Here is an 18,190-nt window from a genome sequence, read left to right as displayed (position 1 = left end):
CCCTTTACCGTAGGTAAAATTTTCCTGTTCTCTTTTGTAAGATCTTCCTAAACTTCTGTATTTCTCTAGTACATGATACATGGAAGGGAAAGCTCTGAACTAACATGCATTTATTTGGATTTTTAGAAGTCACACCTTTATTCAATGCAAAAGACATTAGGATTGTGGGGGGGGGATTAAAAATATCCTGTACAATAACCCCCCTTTTTTGTTCATATCTTAATATTTTCCTAACATCAGGCTCAAGTTAAAGATTTAAGAAGTGATTTTACTTTGTTAATTTTTATGATAAATATATGTACATTTAAAAAAATATATATTTTATTGTATATGACATATTTTTGTAAGAAGGATTTAAAGTGCAAATTAAATAGATCCACACATGTGTGTATATATATATATATATATATATATATATATATTATATACTTGTGCACATTTATGTATTTGAAGAATTACCAGCAGAAAATAAAGATCATAAAAAGGGAGAGAGAGAAACATCCCTGAAGGAAAAAGTAACTGAATATTAAATTCATTTCTGGGGCACTTGGGTGGCTCAGTTGGGTAAGAGTCTACCTTCAGTTCAGGTCATGATCCCAGGGTCCTGGGATGGAGCCCCTTGTCTGGCTCTCTGCTCAGCTAGAAGTCTGCTTCTCTTTCTCCCTCCACTCCTTCCTTGCTCATGCTCTGTCTCTCTCTCTCAAATAAATAATTAAAATCTTTAAAAATTTTTTGAAAATTCATTTCTGAAAATTATAGACAGGAACATTCAGTAATCATTTGGATTAATAATCAGAATAAAAGCATATTGATTTCTACCAAGAAAAGATATTTTCATAGCATCAAGTTGTGAAAGAATTATTTTGTAAGACTGTCTTTCATCAGTTGAGCAACCTGTTGGTTAATGTCATCAGGAGAGTGTTAAAATATGGAAGTGACTATTTTTTTTGCATGAGCTTTGGTGATGCAGACCGTTGGAAGTAGATCAACTGAATTTCTAACCATCCCTTTAAGACATTTCCCACCACAAATTACATAAAGATTGACCTCAGCTCTTTGATTTGTTTGTACTGAGCTCTATGAAACAAGTCAATGTGTTGATGTTTTCAGAGCTACCAGTTAGGATACAACCAAATTTCTGGATTTATAATGATATAGTTAATATATAAATGTCATTGACAAATTAAATACAAGCCTACTTTCTAAAATTAAAATGCTGCTTATTTCTGAAAAAGACCTTTGCATATGAATGTAAAAATCTTTTTATCATAATTTTTAAATTGAATGTCTTATTTTATTGGAATGTTTTAAAAAAAATCTGTAAATACTAATAATGACTTGGTCCCAAGATGACTATTTTATTAGGGATATGTTTTATTTAAGTTGAGGATATACATATTGAAATTAAAGGTATATTTATATTGACAGAGAGTGGATACTAAAAGTGAAGTGGTCATTTTTTTCTTAGGGATCTTTCAGTCTTCATTGTATTAACATATTTGCTAAGGCAAGCACCATGAAATAAATTTTCTTCCTTCTATAGGTAGGATCTATCCCAGTTTTTAGCTTAAAACTTGAAATTTTATTTTGCTGCCTAGCTTTATTTTTAAATAAGGCAAGATGTGTTAGATTTAAAAATATACATAATGTTGAGTTACCTGTGTATTTGCTTTCTTCAAGAGTAATAATTTATATTTATCACAAATATGCTAATATAGTTTTATTATTGTTCATGTCTTTACAATTCTTCTATAAAATGTAGGAAAAGGCCTTACACATATTCATCCTGTTCTAAAATAATTAAGATGACATAAATTATTATAAGAATTATTCGAAGAATTATTAGAATTAAAAATATGAAGAGAAAAATCACAAACATAATAAAAATCAATCAGATATATGAATATGTTCTTAACCTTCCTAATAATATATGAAGTACAAATAAAAACAATAGTACAATCGTTTCTAATATAATAGTTTTGCAAATTTAAAAAAATCAGTACTGACCCAATAAGTAGTCAAAAGTCAATTCTTCCTTTTTTCAAGATTTATTTACTTAGGGGCATCTGGGTGGCTCAGTGGGTTAAGCCTCTGCCTTCGGCTCAGGTTATGATCTCAGTGTCCTTGGATGAAGGCCTGCGTTGGGCTCTCTGCTCAGCATGGAGTCTGCTTCCCATTCTCTCTCTCTGCCTGCCTCTCTCCCTACTTGTAATCTCTCTCTGTCAAATAAATAAATAAAGTCTTTTAAAAATTATTTATTTATTTATTTTGTGGGGGAGGCTCAGAGGAAGAGGATGAGAGAGAATCCCAAGCAGACTCCCTTGGAGAATGGAGCTTGATGCAGGGCTTTATCCCAAGACCCCAGTATCATGACCTGAGCAAAATCAAGTTTGACTCGCCACGACTGAGCAACCCAGGTGCCCCAAAAATGAATTCTTATACATAGTCAAGGAGGAGTACAAAATGATACAACATTTGAAAAAACAAATGATAAATTATAAATGTATCATTAAATTTTAATGCATATACTATACCAATTTTATTTTTTGCAATTTATTCTATATAAATATTTTCATGAAAGAGAAATTGTATAAAATATTCTAATATCTCTAACAATGGGAATAATAATAGGCAACAGTACTTTCCTTCTCAGAAAATTTGTTTTATTTATTAATGCTAGATTAATAGTTCGAAAGAACTAATCATATGGTGCCAAGATGATAAATACATAGAAATCTTATCAATATATGATCCTCATGAGATGAATTTGTAAATGTAACTCTATCTTTTTGTTTATATTACCATGACCCTGCCACGTTACCCCAGATTCTAACCATCTTCTGCAAAGTGCATATAATCTCACACGAAGTTAATCTGTAGCACTTGCTGACTGTGTGATATAGGAACTAACTCAATGAAACTTAGCTTTCATGTTGTTATCATCATCACCATTATCAATATAACTTTCCTTGATCATCACAGTTCGTACACACACAGATACATACACACACTTAAAACTAAATGGAACTTTTATTTATTTATTTATTTATTTATTTTTAAAGATTTTATTTATTTATTTGACAGAGAGATCACAAGTAGGCAGAGAGGCAGGTGGCAGGGGTCAGAAGGAAGCAAGCTCCCAGTTGAGCAGAGAGCCTGAAGAGGGGCTCAACCCCAGGACCCTGAGATCATGACCTTAGCCAAAGGTAGTAGCTTATCCCATTGAGCCACCCAGGCACCCCTAAATGGAACTTTTAATATTTTCCAAAGCAGAAGGAAGTATTACACCTGTAAGAGACGCTTAGAATACTTTGAAAGGTAAGTAAGATGAGTATGTTAAGTAGTCTTACCATAAGAAATGTTTATCTTTGAAATAGAGTGGTTAAATTTTGTATTTTTAAGATCACAGAAGGATAATGTTACAGACACAGGACTGCATAAATCATGCCTATTTTCATGCATCAATTTTACATAAAGCCCAGGCTAAGTACTCTGGTTGTCTTCCATCAGAGTATCTTGTTCGGTGAATAGCAGAGGGATGGAGGCTGGGGAAAGATAAATGTGAAGATAATGTTTTTCATTATCTTTGTAACATAGTTATTGTCCCATTCTACAATCTTAATTGGATATAGTTGTCATAAAGACAAAGCAAAAGAATAAAAAATAATCTGACTATAAAATAAAACCTGTGTAGCTGTCACAAAGTAAAAACAATGAGCAGTGAGTTGGAGGCATCCTCTTGTGGATAGTTTAGTCCATATGATGACTACATTAGAAAAAAAAAGTAAATAAGGAATATCTTCGTTTGAATTTTTCAGTGTATCTCAGTTAACCTAGTACTTTACTGGTGTACCATGCTTCTAATAATTCCCATTTGAGACGTCATGAAAAAAGATTCAGGAAAAGCTCATTTCTCGTGAGAAGTTCATCAACTTTTTTTGTCTTTTTATCATCTCTCTTTATCTTTGTGCTACATTTATTCACTAAGGAGTGTGCGCCTGTATTCACTTTCACCTTTCAGCTTAAGAAATTTAAATGTCAATAGATCTCTACATTTATCTAGTGATCTACATGAGACTGTGACTCTATATTTTCATGGATGGGGTATGTGTGTTTGTGGGTGGGGTGGGGTGGTTGGAGGTGAGGTTATATAATTTGGAACCAGACAGATTTGTGTGTAAATGTTATTTTTTCATATACTACCTATTTCCTTAGTGTCAACGGACAAACATAAAGACAAAGACCAATGTATTAAAGACTGCAGAACAAAACTAAAGGTAGAACTTGAAATATTGAATAGCTTCACCAACCATGGATTTCCTGCCCTTGCATATTTTGAGACGTAGGAAAAACAGTACTTTGTTTAGCTTAAGTCTAATGCTTCCTTTAGAAACATAATAGGCTATTACATAGCATTATTGACCTATCAGTGATGTTAATTTGACATGCATGTTTCTTTAGCTACCTAAATATTATACAAAACAATTCTAATATGCACTTATGATGTTATGAACAAAATGAAAATGCACTAATATGTATAATATATGGTTGTGTGTGTGTATGTGTGTGTGTGTGTGTGTGTTGCTGCAATTCATGAGTATAGCTATCTTCCTGAGACACAGAGGTGAAAATTAAAGGACTAACAGGAAAGGGACAGGCACTAAGGAAGGCAGGAGATAACATTTCTTCTTGGAAAACGCTAATCCCATTTAGATATTATGGGGCAGTTGGGTAGAGGAAGTGGGATGAGATAATAAATTTCCAAAATTAATGAAAATATTTACCTAGAGACATTCTGGAAGAGTGCTCTTTGTAGAGTGTGATAGATGACAACATAAAACTGTTTCCATACAATATTCTAGTTAATTAGCTTAATAATGGATTAGGTAATAGTCACTTCCAGTCATAAAAAGATTTGGTCCATGGTTCTGATGAATGGCTGTGTCACGTTTAGCAGTTTAGTAGTTATTTATAGATCCATGCTGAAGATTAATGCAGATTACAGTTATTTGTCCCTGACTATTTAAGAGGTTAATCTTCAGTTAGATTTTCCCAAGCACCATATGAAGAAAGACCTGGAATAGGAATCGGAAAAGGTATAAAGGATAATACCATCAAATGTCTGCTCCAACAAAATTAAAATAAATATAAATGTATTTTCTTTATGTCCCCATTACTCCTGGCGGAGTAAACAGTCATCAAAAATCCAAGTAATGGCATTCTCAACAGCTTGATACTTTTGTCGGGGAAAAAAAAAAACTCAAAAACAAAACCAAAAAACACTACATTTATTTACTTTGTTTTATGATGGGATGAATTTATTTGTTTATTTCCTTGTACCCCATCTTCTCTTCTAAGAGAAATAACATACTAGATGACTGTGAAATAGTTGTCCAAGAAAACTGATTAAGAAGAAGAAAAAAAATTCACTTGGCTCATTTTATTTAAGTAACACAGTTCTGAAGGGAAGGTTTTAGACTACTCTGCTTTAAAAGCCTGCTAGAAACCACTCCAGACTATAAAAATATCTGATAAAGATTAAATATACTTCTGTCTTATTTTCAAATTGGAATAACTGTATAATTGGCCTTGTCTTCAGGTAACAGATATGTCAGATCCTGAGGACTACCCTGAGTCTAGTTGGAAGTGTGCATAGGTGACTCAGCATTTCAGTTAGGAAGCAAATGCAGGCATAGCCACAATAATAGCAATTATTTCTGTGCCCTTCTTCCTTCTTCTACTGAAGCAGATGCCTTTGAATGAGATCAATTATAGGACTTTATCTGGCTAAAATACTATTCATATTGCTGTGAATGGCAATTTTATGTGTTATCAGTTGGGAAATTCAGAATAACAAAAAAGAAACAAAATTGCAGTTGGTCCAAAAAGAGATCAGGAGAAGAAATCTAAACACTGGTTTAGAAAATGGTTTATGAATACTATTCTAATGACCGAACTTTTAAAATTGTGTCTGCATGATTTCTCCTTAATATTCAAACTGCTATATGAAACATTTTCAATGATTTAGGATTTTTGAATACCTATGAATCAATTTCATTGCTTTGATGTGCAATATATCTGTTTCATTACACTGGCTCATATATGTTATATTTTCTATTTTAATTCCTATAAAAGTCACTCTGGAGTAAATATTTAAAAATAGAAGTTGCAGTATACATTCTATTTTAAAAATATATGAACGAAATCATCCCTAGGATGTGTCATTGAGGAATAATTTGGGGGTTTTATTTTATGTTATTTCAAATCATTTTCCCAGTACTAAGCTAAAAAATAAATCCACTTTTCAAATTCTTTTAGAATTAGATTAAGGGAATTATTGGCAAATTTCATTTTATTAAATAGACAAAATTAAGTAGTGGAAACAACTTTGTTAGAGTGACATATTTAGACTCAAGTAGAAATTTTTTTGAAGATGTATTTATTTATTTGAGAAAGAGTGCATGCATGCATATGTAAGTGGGGGGAGGGGAAGAAAGATAGATTCACCAGGCAGACTTCCTGCTCAGTGTGGAGCCCCAACATGGGGCTTGATCTCATGACCTACTCCTGAGATCAGGACCCGAGCCAAAACCAACCAACTGAGCCATGCAGGTGCCCCTCAAAACAGAATTATAGTTCATTGTCCTCCAACTTCCTACCCATTATTCAGTTCCCTGTATGGAAATAAAATATCCACCAAACCACTATCTGAAACTTCTGGAGAGTTTTTAAAATAAGTTGTTTCTAATCAGCTATAAATTCCTCTATAACTGTCACTAATTTGTTCTTACTTTGTCATTAGGAGAAGGACCAACACTACTTCACACTGTGTGTGACCTTTCTCCAGTATATACATTCTTAATTGGACACTGTGTTTCTTTATAGATAACCCCAAATTAATCTCAGGATCCATTAATACATAAAACTTAGAGGTTTGTTTTTTTTTTTTTTTTTCCTCATTCAGTGAGAAAACTGATACAAAATTAGTTTCTTGTCACTTCATGGTCCCTTGAATTTTTGGATACAATTGTCCAATGAAAGTCTACTTCCAAAATTACAAGATTATTTTTATTATGACTGCATACTTGAATTGGTTCCAAAGAATTATATTTGGGACAATTTTTAAAGATATGAGAAAGAGTGTGCTCACTTGCTCCTTTCATATGGGAAGTTTAAGACTAGCTCCTAAATTAGGTTATAAATATGTGGCATGCCTCTGTTGCTTCTGTAAATACAAAAACTAAGAAAATTCAAAGCTTTTTTTAACTGTTGTATTCTAGAGTGACTTATCAGACAGCTGATGTCACACCATTACTGAAATTGACTGAACTTAACTCTCTCTCCCCACTTTTAAGTAGGAAAAAAAAAAATATATATATATATATATATATACATATATATATATATATATGATGTGAACACTAGATTTAACTGGGGCAATTGTCACAGTAACAGAAAGTGAATTGCGATTTTTAGACCCAAAGTAACAAAAAACTTTTGAAATGATAAATCACATCTATATTTATAGTCTTGTACATAGAATTCTTTTAAAGAATAGAGAAGTTCATGCCAAATTTTATTTTTATTTTTTTAAAGCCTTAGAAATGACAAAAATAGAACTGATGATAATAATAAAGAAAAAACTTTGACATCTCACATCAATTTGAATGGCATGTTATGTTGCTTTCTTGTAAAACGAATCCTAAGGTAAAAAATACTGCTTGTTGGATTCAAATAGGCAATTGTGTGTATTTTTTGATATTTCTGTTTGAAGAGGAAAGATCAAGGTTGCAAAAAAATTCATTTTTCACAAAAAATAATTATGTTGGCAAGGATGAGTAAGTTTTTTCTTTTATTAGGCAGGTCCTCTTTAAGGGATAGGTGTTACCTCAGTATATAGGACCCCTAATTTCAACATTTTAATTTATGGAAACACCAAATGACAAAATATATGAGTAAAGGCTGACATAAATGGGTGAAGAATTAGTTATCCCAACTGCTTTATACCCAAATGCTCTTTTATGTGTGCTTGAAAAAACATCATTTTTATATATGATAACTTGAAAATGCATATCCATGTAGGTTCTCTTGGGAAAAAATAATTTAGTTGTACAATAAACTTAAATATGAATAAAAGCCTTTATAATGATGGAAAAAAATAAGTAATATTGTTATTTGTTTATTCTGTTTTTAAAAAGCTGTCCAAGGAAAAATTCCAAAATATATTTCGTGTTTAGGATTAATTGAGTTTCTTAGATCTGTGGGTTTATAGTTTTCATTAAACAGAGAGATATTTTTGTACTACTTCTTCAAGTATTTTTCCTGATCCTTTTCACTTAGGGATTCCAGTTATATGTATGTGTTATTAGGCTGTTTGAAATTATCCCATGGCTTTTTGATGCTCTATTTATTTTCTAATCTCTCTCTCTCTCTTTCTTTCTCTCTCTCTCTCTTCTTGGTCTGTATTTTATTTTAGATAGTTTCTATTGTGATGACTTCAAGGTCACTAATACTTTCTTCTGCAGTAACTGATCTGCCCTTAATCTCAGCTATTGCATGTGTTATTTCAGACAATGTTTATTTTTCTATTTGTCTAAAGTTTGATTTAGATTATGGTTTGGATTTTCTACATCCTCCATTCAAAATCTCAGCATTCCTCTACCTTCTTGAGCCATATATAGTTCAAGTTATGGTTATATATTTATAATAACTGCTGGCATGCTCTTGTTTATTAATTCTATCATTTGTGCCATATCTGAGTGTCTTTCTATTGATTAAATTTTCACCTTCTTATGGATTGTCTTCTTCTTTGCATACAGATAATTTTTTATTGAATACCAACTGTTGTGAATTTTGCTTTCTTGCATATTGGATATTTTCATATGCCTATAAATATTCTTTATCTTGTTCGGAAGAACATTTATTTTTAAAACATTTGATTCCCTAGAGGCTTGCTTTTAAAAACCTGATGAAACCAGCACAGCCCTGAGTTTATGACTAATCTTGCCCCACTACCTAGCCAAAATCCTTCTGACAACTCTACTTGAAGCTCTCTGAATCATGAGTTGTTTTCCATTTTGGCTTGTGAGAACAAGAATTATTCCTGACTCTAGTTTTATTTCAGATTAAGTGGTAGTATAATCCTTATCAATTGTCCTTTCACTGGTCTGGGTTATTTTCCTCATGATTACATGAATCATTCCTCAGCTAGGAGCTCTAGGATGACCATGTTTACAGATCTCTGGAGCTCTCTTGTGTAGCCCTCTTTTCTATGGTATTCTGCACATGAGACTACAGTCACCTTGACTTCTACAGATATGCAGTTCTCCTTCCAGATAATTGCATTTTTACCATGGGGACTTTTGAGATTTCCTTTCTGCATATTGGTCACAGGTTCCTGACTTTTTCTGGTTTTAATTCACCATGTAGGTTGTCTCTGTTAAATTTCTGTTGCTTTTCAATTTAGCTTCTCTCTTGAAACCTGCATAAAATATTTGGAAATATTCAGAAGAATTTCGATTGTTGGTTATTTACTCCTTCTAACCTGCTGCTATTATTTTTCTCTTGCTTTTTAACTTTGAATTCTATCATATGATTTTTCCTTGTTACATTATGTTAACATATCAATTATTTTTCATGTTGTTGTGGTAGAAGGTAAAAACTTATTCTAGGTTTTGCATCATTTTAAGCCAGGGGTAGGCAAACTTACCACCCATAAGCCAAATCTGGCCTTCAGCCAGTTTTGATTGCTCATTTGATTATGCATTGCTCATGGTTGCTTCCCTATTATATTGGCAACACTGAGTAGCTGTGACAGAGCTCACACATTTAGCAAAACCTAAAATGTTTACTGTCTGGTACTTTACAAAAAATGTCTGCAACCCTGTTTTAAGCTTTATGTGTGTGTGTGTTGGGGGGCACTTGTATTTACCTAGTGTTTATATATCAAAGCCAAAAGTTTTTCAGACTTAGTATCAAAGCATCAGAGTTAAAATTCATCTATAAAGCCTATCAACTATTTAATTTTATCCAGGTTACTAGACCTGCTTAAGATAGCCTAATTTCAAAATGGGAATATTTATACATTTAATACTTATAATTAGGAATAAATGATAAAATGCACTGAAATTACTTCATGCATAATGCACATTTAGTAAAGCCCCTTATTTCCCCCCTTACTAAAATGAAGCTAATGAAAACCAAAATAGGGACTATATACATTTCCTATACAAAATAGAAGTATGCATATCTAAAACATCATTAGATTGGAAGTTTGTTCTCTTTCATTTTTGTTTATGTGTCAGTGTAACCTCTAAATTCAGAAATTCTTAGAAGAGGCAAGTACTCATACACAATCTTTAACAAGAACCTGACTTTTAGACTGAAGTCTTTGGGTAAATTAGATCATTTCATAGCTATGGGATAATATAAAGACTCTTATAAGTCTGGACATGTTTTACAGCAAAATTCTTTTTCCTTTTTTTTTTTTTCCAAAAATCCTCTTGTTGAAAGACAGTTTTCTCCTTCCCTTTTTCTTTTGGAGGTTTATTTACCATTTTGTGCATATTGTTTGTGATACTCTGAGATAAGTGAGAACCTTAGTCATGGGCTGGGCGCAGTAGATTTGCGCCCACATCATTTCTGTTTCATCCCCCACTTACATTTTAAGTTCTAAAACATCAATTTGCACATTTTAAGTTATTCAAACAGGCCACTTCCCTGCATGGAAACTCTTCCTCTCTCTATGAGAAGAGATGAGTAAAACTCCCAGAGTCATGACTTGTCCTCTGGCTCTCCGGGGACTGAAAAGACCTTGAAAGTGTTTTTGTCTACAGTTCTGGAGAAGAAAGATTTTGGGCAGGCCACACCAGAAACTGTTTTTCCTTCTGGCGCAACTGCTCTGTAGTGCACAGAAGACTGGGAGTTTGATGTTTGGTTTTCTTTGTAAATGTGACACCAAAGTGCCGATGGCTGTGCTTTCGCTTCTGTATCCAGTCTAAAGTGCCAACAGGGAGAACATGAAAGGCTAAATTGAGAACTGCAACTTCAGAAAACTGAAATCTTTTGGGTAGGCAGAGCTTGATTTTTCTACTAGGCTGATTTATTTCCTGAACATTCTAAAAATAAATGTATGAGATGTCAGACATGTCCCGTGAAATATAGTCATAGAAGTAAAGAAAATATTTTAAAATATGTGTGCATATTATTCATGTATTTGGATCAGGACTAAGAGAAAACAAGAAAATGAAAAGCCTATAAGAAAAAAACAAAAAAATAAGAAAATGAAAATACTGAATTTTTCGTCATAGGCTTGTAGCACATTAAATAATTTTTCTTGTTTTGAAATGTCTTGCTAGGTTTCATAATAAAAAAGGGTTTATTTTAGAAGGTGCATATTTAAGATGAAATGACAAAATGTGAAATTGTTTTGTGAGGAAATATTATGCTTCATACTGTGTATATAACTTTAAAGTATTTAATTTTTATTCATAGTATTTATTAGGAAAATGTTTTCCTTTTTATGTGTTTCAGTTTAGCCTAATTTTAAATCCTTTGAAAATACAATTTGATCCCTATTGTTTTCACCAAAGTCGCCCCTCCAAAAAATCTTGACTTTGTTTCTTTAAAATGTTTTAATTAACAGAGGACATGTTATTGATTTTATGAATGCCGGGTGAGATATCGGAGTTTTGTGTGCCAAAATGCTAAGTCTCAGTGTTGGTTATTCATTGCCATCAAGGATTATTAGATTCAGAATCTAAAAGGCTATCGATAGACAAAAGTTTACTTTATCTTGTATCTGATGTGGCTCTGCATGTAGCATATATTGAAAACATCTTGGGCATTTTAGTTAACTGGTAATTTGGCTACACATGAGTGGAATTTAGTTGCCAAGAAAATTAGTATAATCCAACTGGGAATTAATAGAAAAATAGTATCTCAGAAAAGACATTGGGACTCCCATGTGGCTGGCCAAGGGTACATCTTTAGGATCCTATTCTGTTCTGGCTGTTGAGTTATAAGGAAAAATAAAACCCAAACTGAACCCATTCAGGGCAATGAGGACATTTTGAAAGCATTTTGAATAAGAGATGAGGGAACTGGATATGTCCACCTTGAAGAAGATTAGATGACAGGAGGAAGATGTTGTCAGTCTCAGGTATTTGAGAGATATCATGTAGGAAAGTGTTGTAAACTCTTCTCTTTGGCTTCCTAATGGTATAATCTAGATCAAATGCCAGAATTTAGGGAGATGAGTTTGCGTTTAATAGGAGGCAGAATTTTAGTTCTACCCGGAGATAAAAATTATAGGTTTTGACAGGGAGCAAGTTCCCCATCTCTATTAGATCATCTTTTGACAGGCATATGTTCAAGAAAATTGAAGGATTGTCAGCTCAATCAGATATTTTAAGGTTCTTTCAAATTCATAGAGTATGAAATCTATAAATTTGTACACGCGTGTGCACACACACACACACACCCCAAAAGCAAAAACACTTTCTGCACCAAGTTACAGGCTCCTAGTCCTCAGATTTTATACTTTCCTTACTTTTGTTAACGTGATAGAAAGAACACGCATTTAGAATAAATACCAATCTGACCAGATTTTTATTTTTAAAAAATATAATTTCTTAAATTTTCAAAAAAATCTGGTTTTTGTTATAGTAGAGGATGAGAAGAAAGAAAGAAAGGAAGGAAGGAAAAGAAGCTGAAGGGAAGCTGGAGGTTCTTAAGGGACCCAAGACTTAGACAAAGAAGTGCTGCTGTTCCCTGCATGGCATGGTGCAGCCCAAGGTTACAGCACATATTGGTGACGAACTTGGATTCTGAAGTCATGCTGATATGAGTGCATATTCTAGCTTTGCTCTTTTCTAGCTGTATGTCCTTGAGCAATTTATCTCAGCAGTCATGGCCTCAGTTTTTGTTCATCTGCAAAACTGAAACAGCAAGAGTACATAGCTCTGTACAGTTACAAGAGAAACACAAGATAATGCTTGTGGAGGGCATGGTACTTTTAGGACTCAGTGATTATAATTATTACTGTACTGTTACACATGAAGTACACTTGCTTTTACACTGATAAATTCTCAACTTCGATGACACAGTATATGATTCACATTGGGGAGAGCATGTGTGTGTGTGTGTGTGTGTGTGTGTGTGTGTGAGAGACAAAATCAATAATTACGACATAGTGTTTAGAATTCTGTTTTGTTTTGTGTTTTTTTATATGAAAGGGGAATTTGACCCTCTGCTAATAAACAAGGAATGATAATTATCTAAAGCTATAATCTCATCTAAATAGAAAATAAAATTATTTTTATGTTCCCAAGATACATTGAATGGTTGTTTTCAAATTATTTTAAACCAATATGTTCAGATTAAAGAAATGAATTCAAATATGTGGCTGAACTCATCTTCCTGAGAAAGAAATGCTGTTCAAAAGTAGATACAATTACTTTTCTTTGAGTTTGTTCTTCCATTTAACCCATCTGTAAGTTAGTGTTTTCTTCAGTTTTTTTAATCAATGGTGAATGGTGGTGCTCTTCCAACTGAAAAAAATACATCCCATTATACAATATAGTCTCAGTAGTATCAGCTAAACTGACAGTAAGAATCAGATGATTGTTTAAAAAATAAATAAAATAACCTTCTGTGAATTTCCAACCTCCCCACCTCAAACAGGCTTACACATTTGGTGAAATAATATTTTGATTTAATGTGTAAGTCTTATGAAAAGCTATAACATCTCTTTTTTTAATGTTTTCCCTATACCTAATTAGTGTTATTTAATTTAATAGTTTGTGATTTAATAATAAAAATATGAATGACCATATTATAGGGGATTCTAAGATGTTTAAGACATGTCCTCATCTAGTGGGAGAGGAAGATAAGTTTACAAATATATACAGCTCATGAATATGTGTTGAAGATATTATATAAGAGGGAAAAAAACTAAACAGAATTATGCAGAATCAGAGAAAGGAGAAATAAATTTATTTGGTTAATTCAATGGAGGCTTCATGAGGGAGGCTACATTTGATGGCTACATAAGAGAGGGTGTGAAATTTGGAAAGAGATGAATGAAGGCACCTTAGAAAGAGTTAAGAGTCTGAAGAACACACTCCTGTTTGTGTTTATGTTCTATTGACCATTTCCTGTGGCTGATGTGTGGAAGCCTAGAAAATCAGAGGTCTTTACCAGACCCCTCTTCTGACTTGAGTCACATCCATTTTTATTATTTACATTGTTTACCAATGCAATGCCCTCTGAGGTTTTCTTTCACCTCATTACCCCAGCCTCTGTTCTAGTTCCCTCCTATGCTCACTCTTAAATGTACAACCAGTCTCTCTCTCTCTCTCCCAGGACCTATGGTATTCATTTCACTTTCTCAGATCTGCTAAGCTCTTTCTGATCCTTCTGCCTAGAAAGTTCTGTATCCCTATCTGCCCCACCACCCAATCTTTCCCTAGTTAATTGCTCTTTATTCTTCATTCGGTAGCTACTATTTCCTTCAGGAAATCTTTCCTGACACCCCGCCTTGCGTACCTCCTGTGTGCTTCAATCGACCAAGAATTCTGCTGCGGCACTACCACACTTGTTTTTAATTTCCTATGTTCCTTTCTGTATTCTCTATCAGCCTAGAAATGCATGAGAGCAGGAGCCGTATTACTCGTTTCTCCATTACTAGCACCGTGGTTTCCAGAACTATATATGAGCACAGCGGTTATTCTTGGCTCAGTGAATGAGTAAGCAAATGAGTGCTAGATTCATTAGCATCTAATGTTTTGAGAATTATTAGAGTGTGAATATAGACTACCCAAACTAGTGGCATAGGAATCGCAGGGCTGGAGACCCTGAGTAGTCTGGGGCAGCTGAAACATCATCTTGATTAGACACTGATGACTAGTCAGTGAGACAATATCTCTTTGGAATTCACTCAAATAATTAAAATGTGAGAAAAGAGATTAATATCAAGAGACAAAAGATCTTCCCATATTGTGTGTCAAATATAGATATATTAAAAGTACAAGACACTGACAAAAAGAGTATCAATTATACAGCTAAGAAAAAAGCCAATAATGGAACATTTTTTAATGGAACATATTTTTCAATAATGGTTATGTCACGTCGAGTGGCATAAAATAATGGCTGTTATTGATTAGTGAAATTTTAAATAAACATGTTAACTATGGATGGAAAAATTTTAAGACCAAGTTCTATTTTATGCTTATGTTTTCATTTTTGTTTTTGTTTTTAAACATGAGTAAATGAAACATACATGTGAAGTTATAAAGATAGTTGATTTAAAGCTATACTAGAAAAGCTCTATTTTTGGGGACCTATGGTATTCATTTCACTTTCTCAGATCTGCTAAGCTCTTTCTGATCCTTCTGCCTAGAAAGGATGTCTGGTTTTTTGACTCTTGGGCAAGATAAGGGCCGTTAAATTAAAAATGTAATGTTTAGGACACCTGAGTGGCTCAGTGGGTTGATCGTGCTCAGGTCACGATCTCAGGGTTGTGGGATCGAGTCCCGCATCGGGCTCTCTGCTTAGCAGGGTGTCTGCTTCCCTCTCTTTCTCTCTCTCTCTCTCTGCCTGCCTCTCTGCCTACTTGAGATCTCTGTCTATCAAATAAATAGATAAATAAAATCTTAAAAAAAAATGCAATGTTTAAGGTCAGAAACTTCCTGAAGACCCTCTGGATAATTTCTTTACTTATGGTTTGCACCTGACCTAACCAGTTTGACAAACTTGGCTTGATCCTCACCCCAAACCAAGATTCCTTATACAGATGTTAGTGGTTCAAACCACAGACACAATGACCACTTGGGGAGCTCGAACGTGGGAAATCTCTTAAACTATAGATGAAAAAAGTCTGCACTCCTAAATAAACTTATAGTATTGTGCCTTTCTAGAGCCTTAAAAAAGCCGAACACTTATTTAAAAGACATGGAAACTGAAATCAAACTCATAATAGTGTTCCTCCCTTCTTCCCTCCTGTATTTTCCTTCCTTCTTTCCTTCTTTCCTTCCTTCCTCTATTTCTCCCTTTTTTCTTCCTTTCTTTTTTTCTTTCCCCTTTGTTTTCATGATAGCTTTAGCTCATCCAATTTTAATGCAATCCCCCCCAAAGTATCTCGAGATAAACAGGTAAATGTATTTAATGGCCTAAATTCAGTGCAAGTTTTAGAAAAATAAACTTTAAAAGAAGCATACCATGTATGCTGGTCATTGTATCCAGCAAAATGATTTCTTTTATAATTCCTATAATTTATGGTTATTGTATGTTAGATTTAAGAACAAAAATATATGTTTATAAAAAAAAATTAAAAAAAAAAAAAGACATGAGGGCACCTGGGTGTCTCAGTTGGTTAAAATGTCCTATTCTTGGTTTCAGCTCAGGTCATGATCTCAGCGCCATGAGACTGAGCCCTGTGTCAACTCCACGCTGGTCATGGAGCCTGCTTTAGATTCTCTCTCTCTCCCTCAGTCCCTCCCCCACACCATCTCTCCCTCTCTGGAAGGGGCGGGGCTGGGAGAAGAATAAAAGGCATGAGAAGAAACACAATTATATTTATCTTAAAACCAAGTCATTAACTATTTTATTGCCTGATTTGTTTCTCAGGTGTAATACAAAATGAAAAAAAATTCAAAAAAATTCAAAAAAAAATCAAAAAAAAAATAAAAGAAGAAAAAAACACTGTTTCTCAGATAGCACATAACAATAACTATGGTGATTTGGAGGCTACAAATTTTGTGACTGGCACTGTGATGAGTCCCCTACCACTATTTGATCCTCTTGCTTATTAAAATAATTATTACTACACATTTATGAATAAAGCTTTTTAAAATTTTTAAAACAAAATCCTGATTGAATTTTATATCATACCCATGAGGGAAAAGCTAATATATTAATAGCAATTGCATTAAGTAAAAAACAACAACAATAACAACAACAAAAATCCACCACCAACAACAACAAAGTTAAACAGTAGCTTAAACAAAATGAGAGAAGTCTAAAGCAGGCATTTTAGGACTAGTATGGTGGATCCCTGATGAAATCAAGATTTTGGATTTTAATATCTCTCTCTATACACCTAATCCTTTACTCCTGTGTCCATTGTTTCCTTAGTGAAAATAATAATAATAATAATAATAATAATGTTGCTTAAATTCTATAATCTGATTTTTCTTTTAGAAAGAAAAAGGAATAGCCAGAAGGTAACAATTTCTTGCCAAGTAAGTCTGTCTCACCATTTAAGATGCTTTCTCAAACCCCTTCCAGAAACTTCCACTGAAGTATCAATAATCAGAAATACATGACTTAGTCAGTTTTCATTGTAAAGAAGTCTGGGGAATAAAGCTTTTTATCTGAGCACTTTGCTATTACATCAAAATCAGAATTCTAGTAAGAGATAAATTTTTAAAAAATGGAAGAATATATTTTGCAGTAACCAGAAATCTGTATTTATAAAGGGTCAGAGCTAAAATTCGAAGCCAGATTTTCTAATCTCAAACCCTCAGCAAATCATTACTACATTACAGAACATTCCTTAGTTGATCTGGCCTCAGTCACATGCTAAAACTTGGAATGGAATGGAATGAGATGGAATGTGGTAAAGCACTCTTTTGTGAATCTGGTGAATGTCACAAATCAGTTAGTATATCAATAGGGAAATGGAACAGTTGGGGAATGCCGTATAAATATGGTGTGGATCACAAAAGATACGTTTATTTTCTAGTTTATTTCTTTTCTAGTTTATTCTCCTGATAATTGAAACCCTGTAAAATATTTACTATTTGCCAGGCTGACTTTACTTGATTGAACTAGTTTAACTGTCAGAGAACATTGTGAAATTTCAAGAATAAGAGAAATATGTTCTGTTAGTGTAAGATACAATTTATTTTAGGTGCTTGCATAAAATCTAAGACCAATATAGCCATGCTGATTTATTACTCTTTCCATTCCCCATTTTTCTATGGCATAGAAGCATATTTCTGCAGAATTATAGGAGCAAAGTTATTATAAATACTCAAACTGCTCCATTTTAACATTTGATTTGTTTGCCTTACAAATCCATATTCCTGACTCTGATCAAACCTTAAATCATGTTGGTACTGAAATTATTACAGGATCACTGAAGATTATTTTTTTTTCTTGGCCCTTGCTTGAAAAATCAAGGCATTTT

At 33.3% G+C, this 18,190-nt stretch overlaps 1 protein-coding gene across 1 annotated transcript in view; it reads left to right on the top strand.

Moving 5' to 3' along the window:
* The window catches only part of LOC101680762 (zinc finger protein 133-like), a 51,699-nt gene that overhangs the window by 19,514 nt on the left and 13,995 nt on the right, over window positions 1-18,190 (top strand). The gene's annotated exons all lie outside the window — the stretch shown is intronic.

This window comes from Mustela putorius, unplaced genomic scaffold, assembly GCF_011764305.1.
Source record: "Mustela putorius furo isolate JIRA1106 unplaced genomic scaffold, ASM1176430v1.1 tig00003859_pilon_pilon_pilon, whole genome shotgun sequence".
Lineage (NCBI taxonomy): Eukaryota > Metazoa > Chordata > Mammalia > Carnivora > Mustelidae > Mustela > Mustela putorius.
Note: the sequence above shows the minus strand (reverse complement) of the source record. Positions and strands in the feature narration are given on the sequence as shown.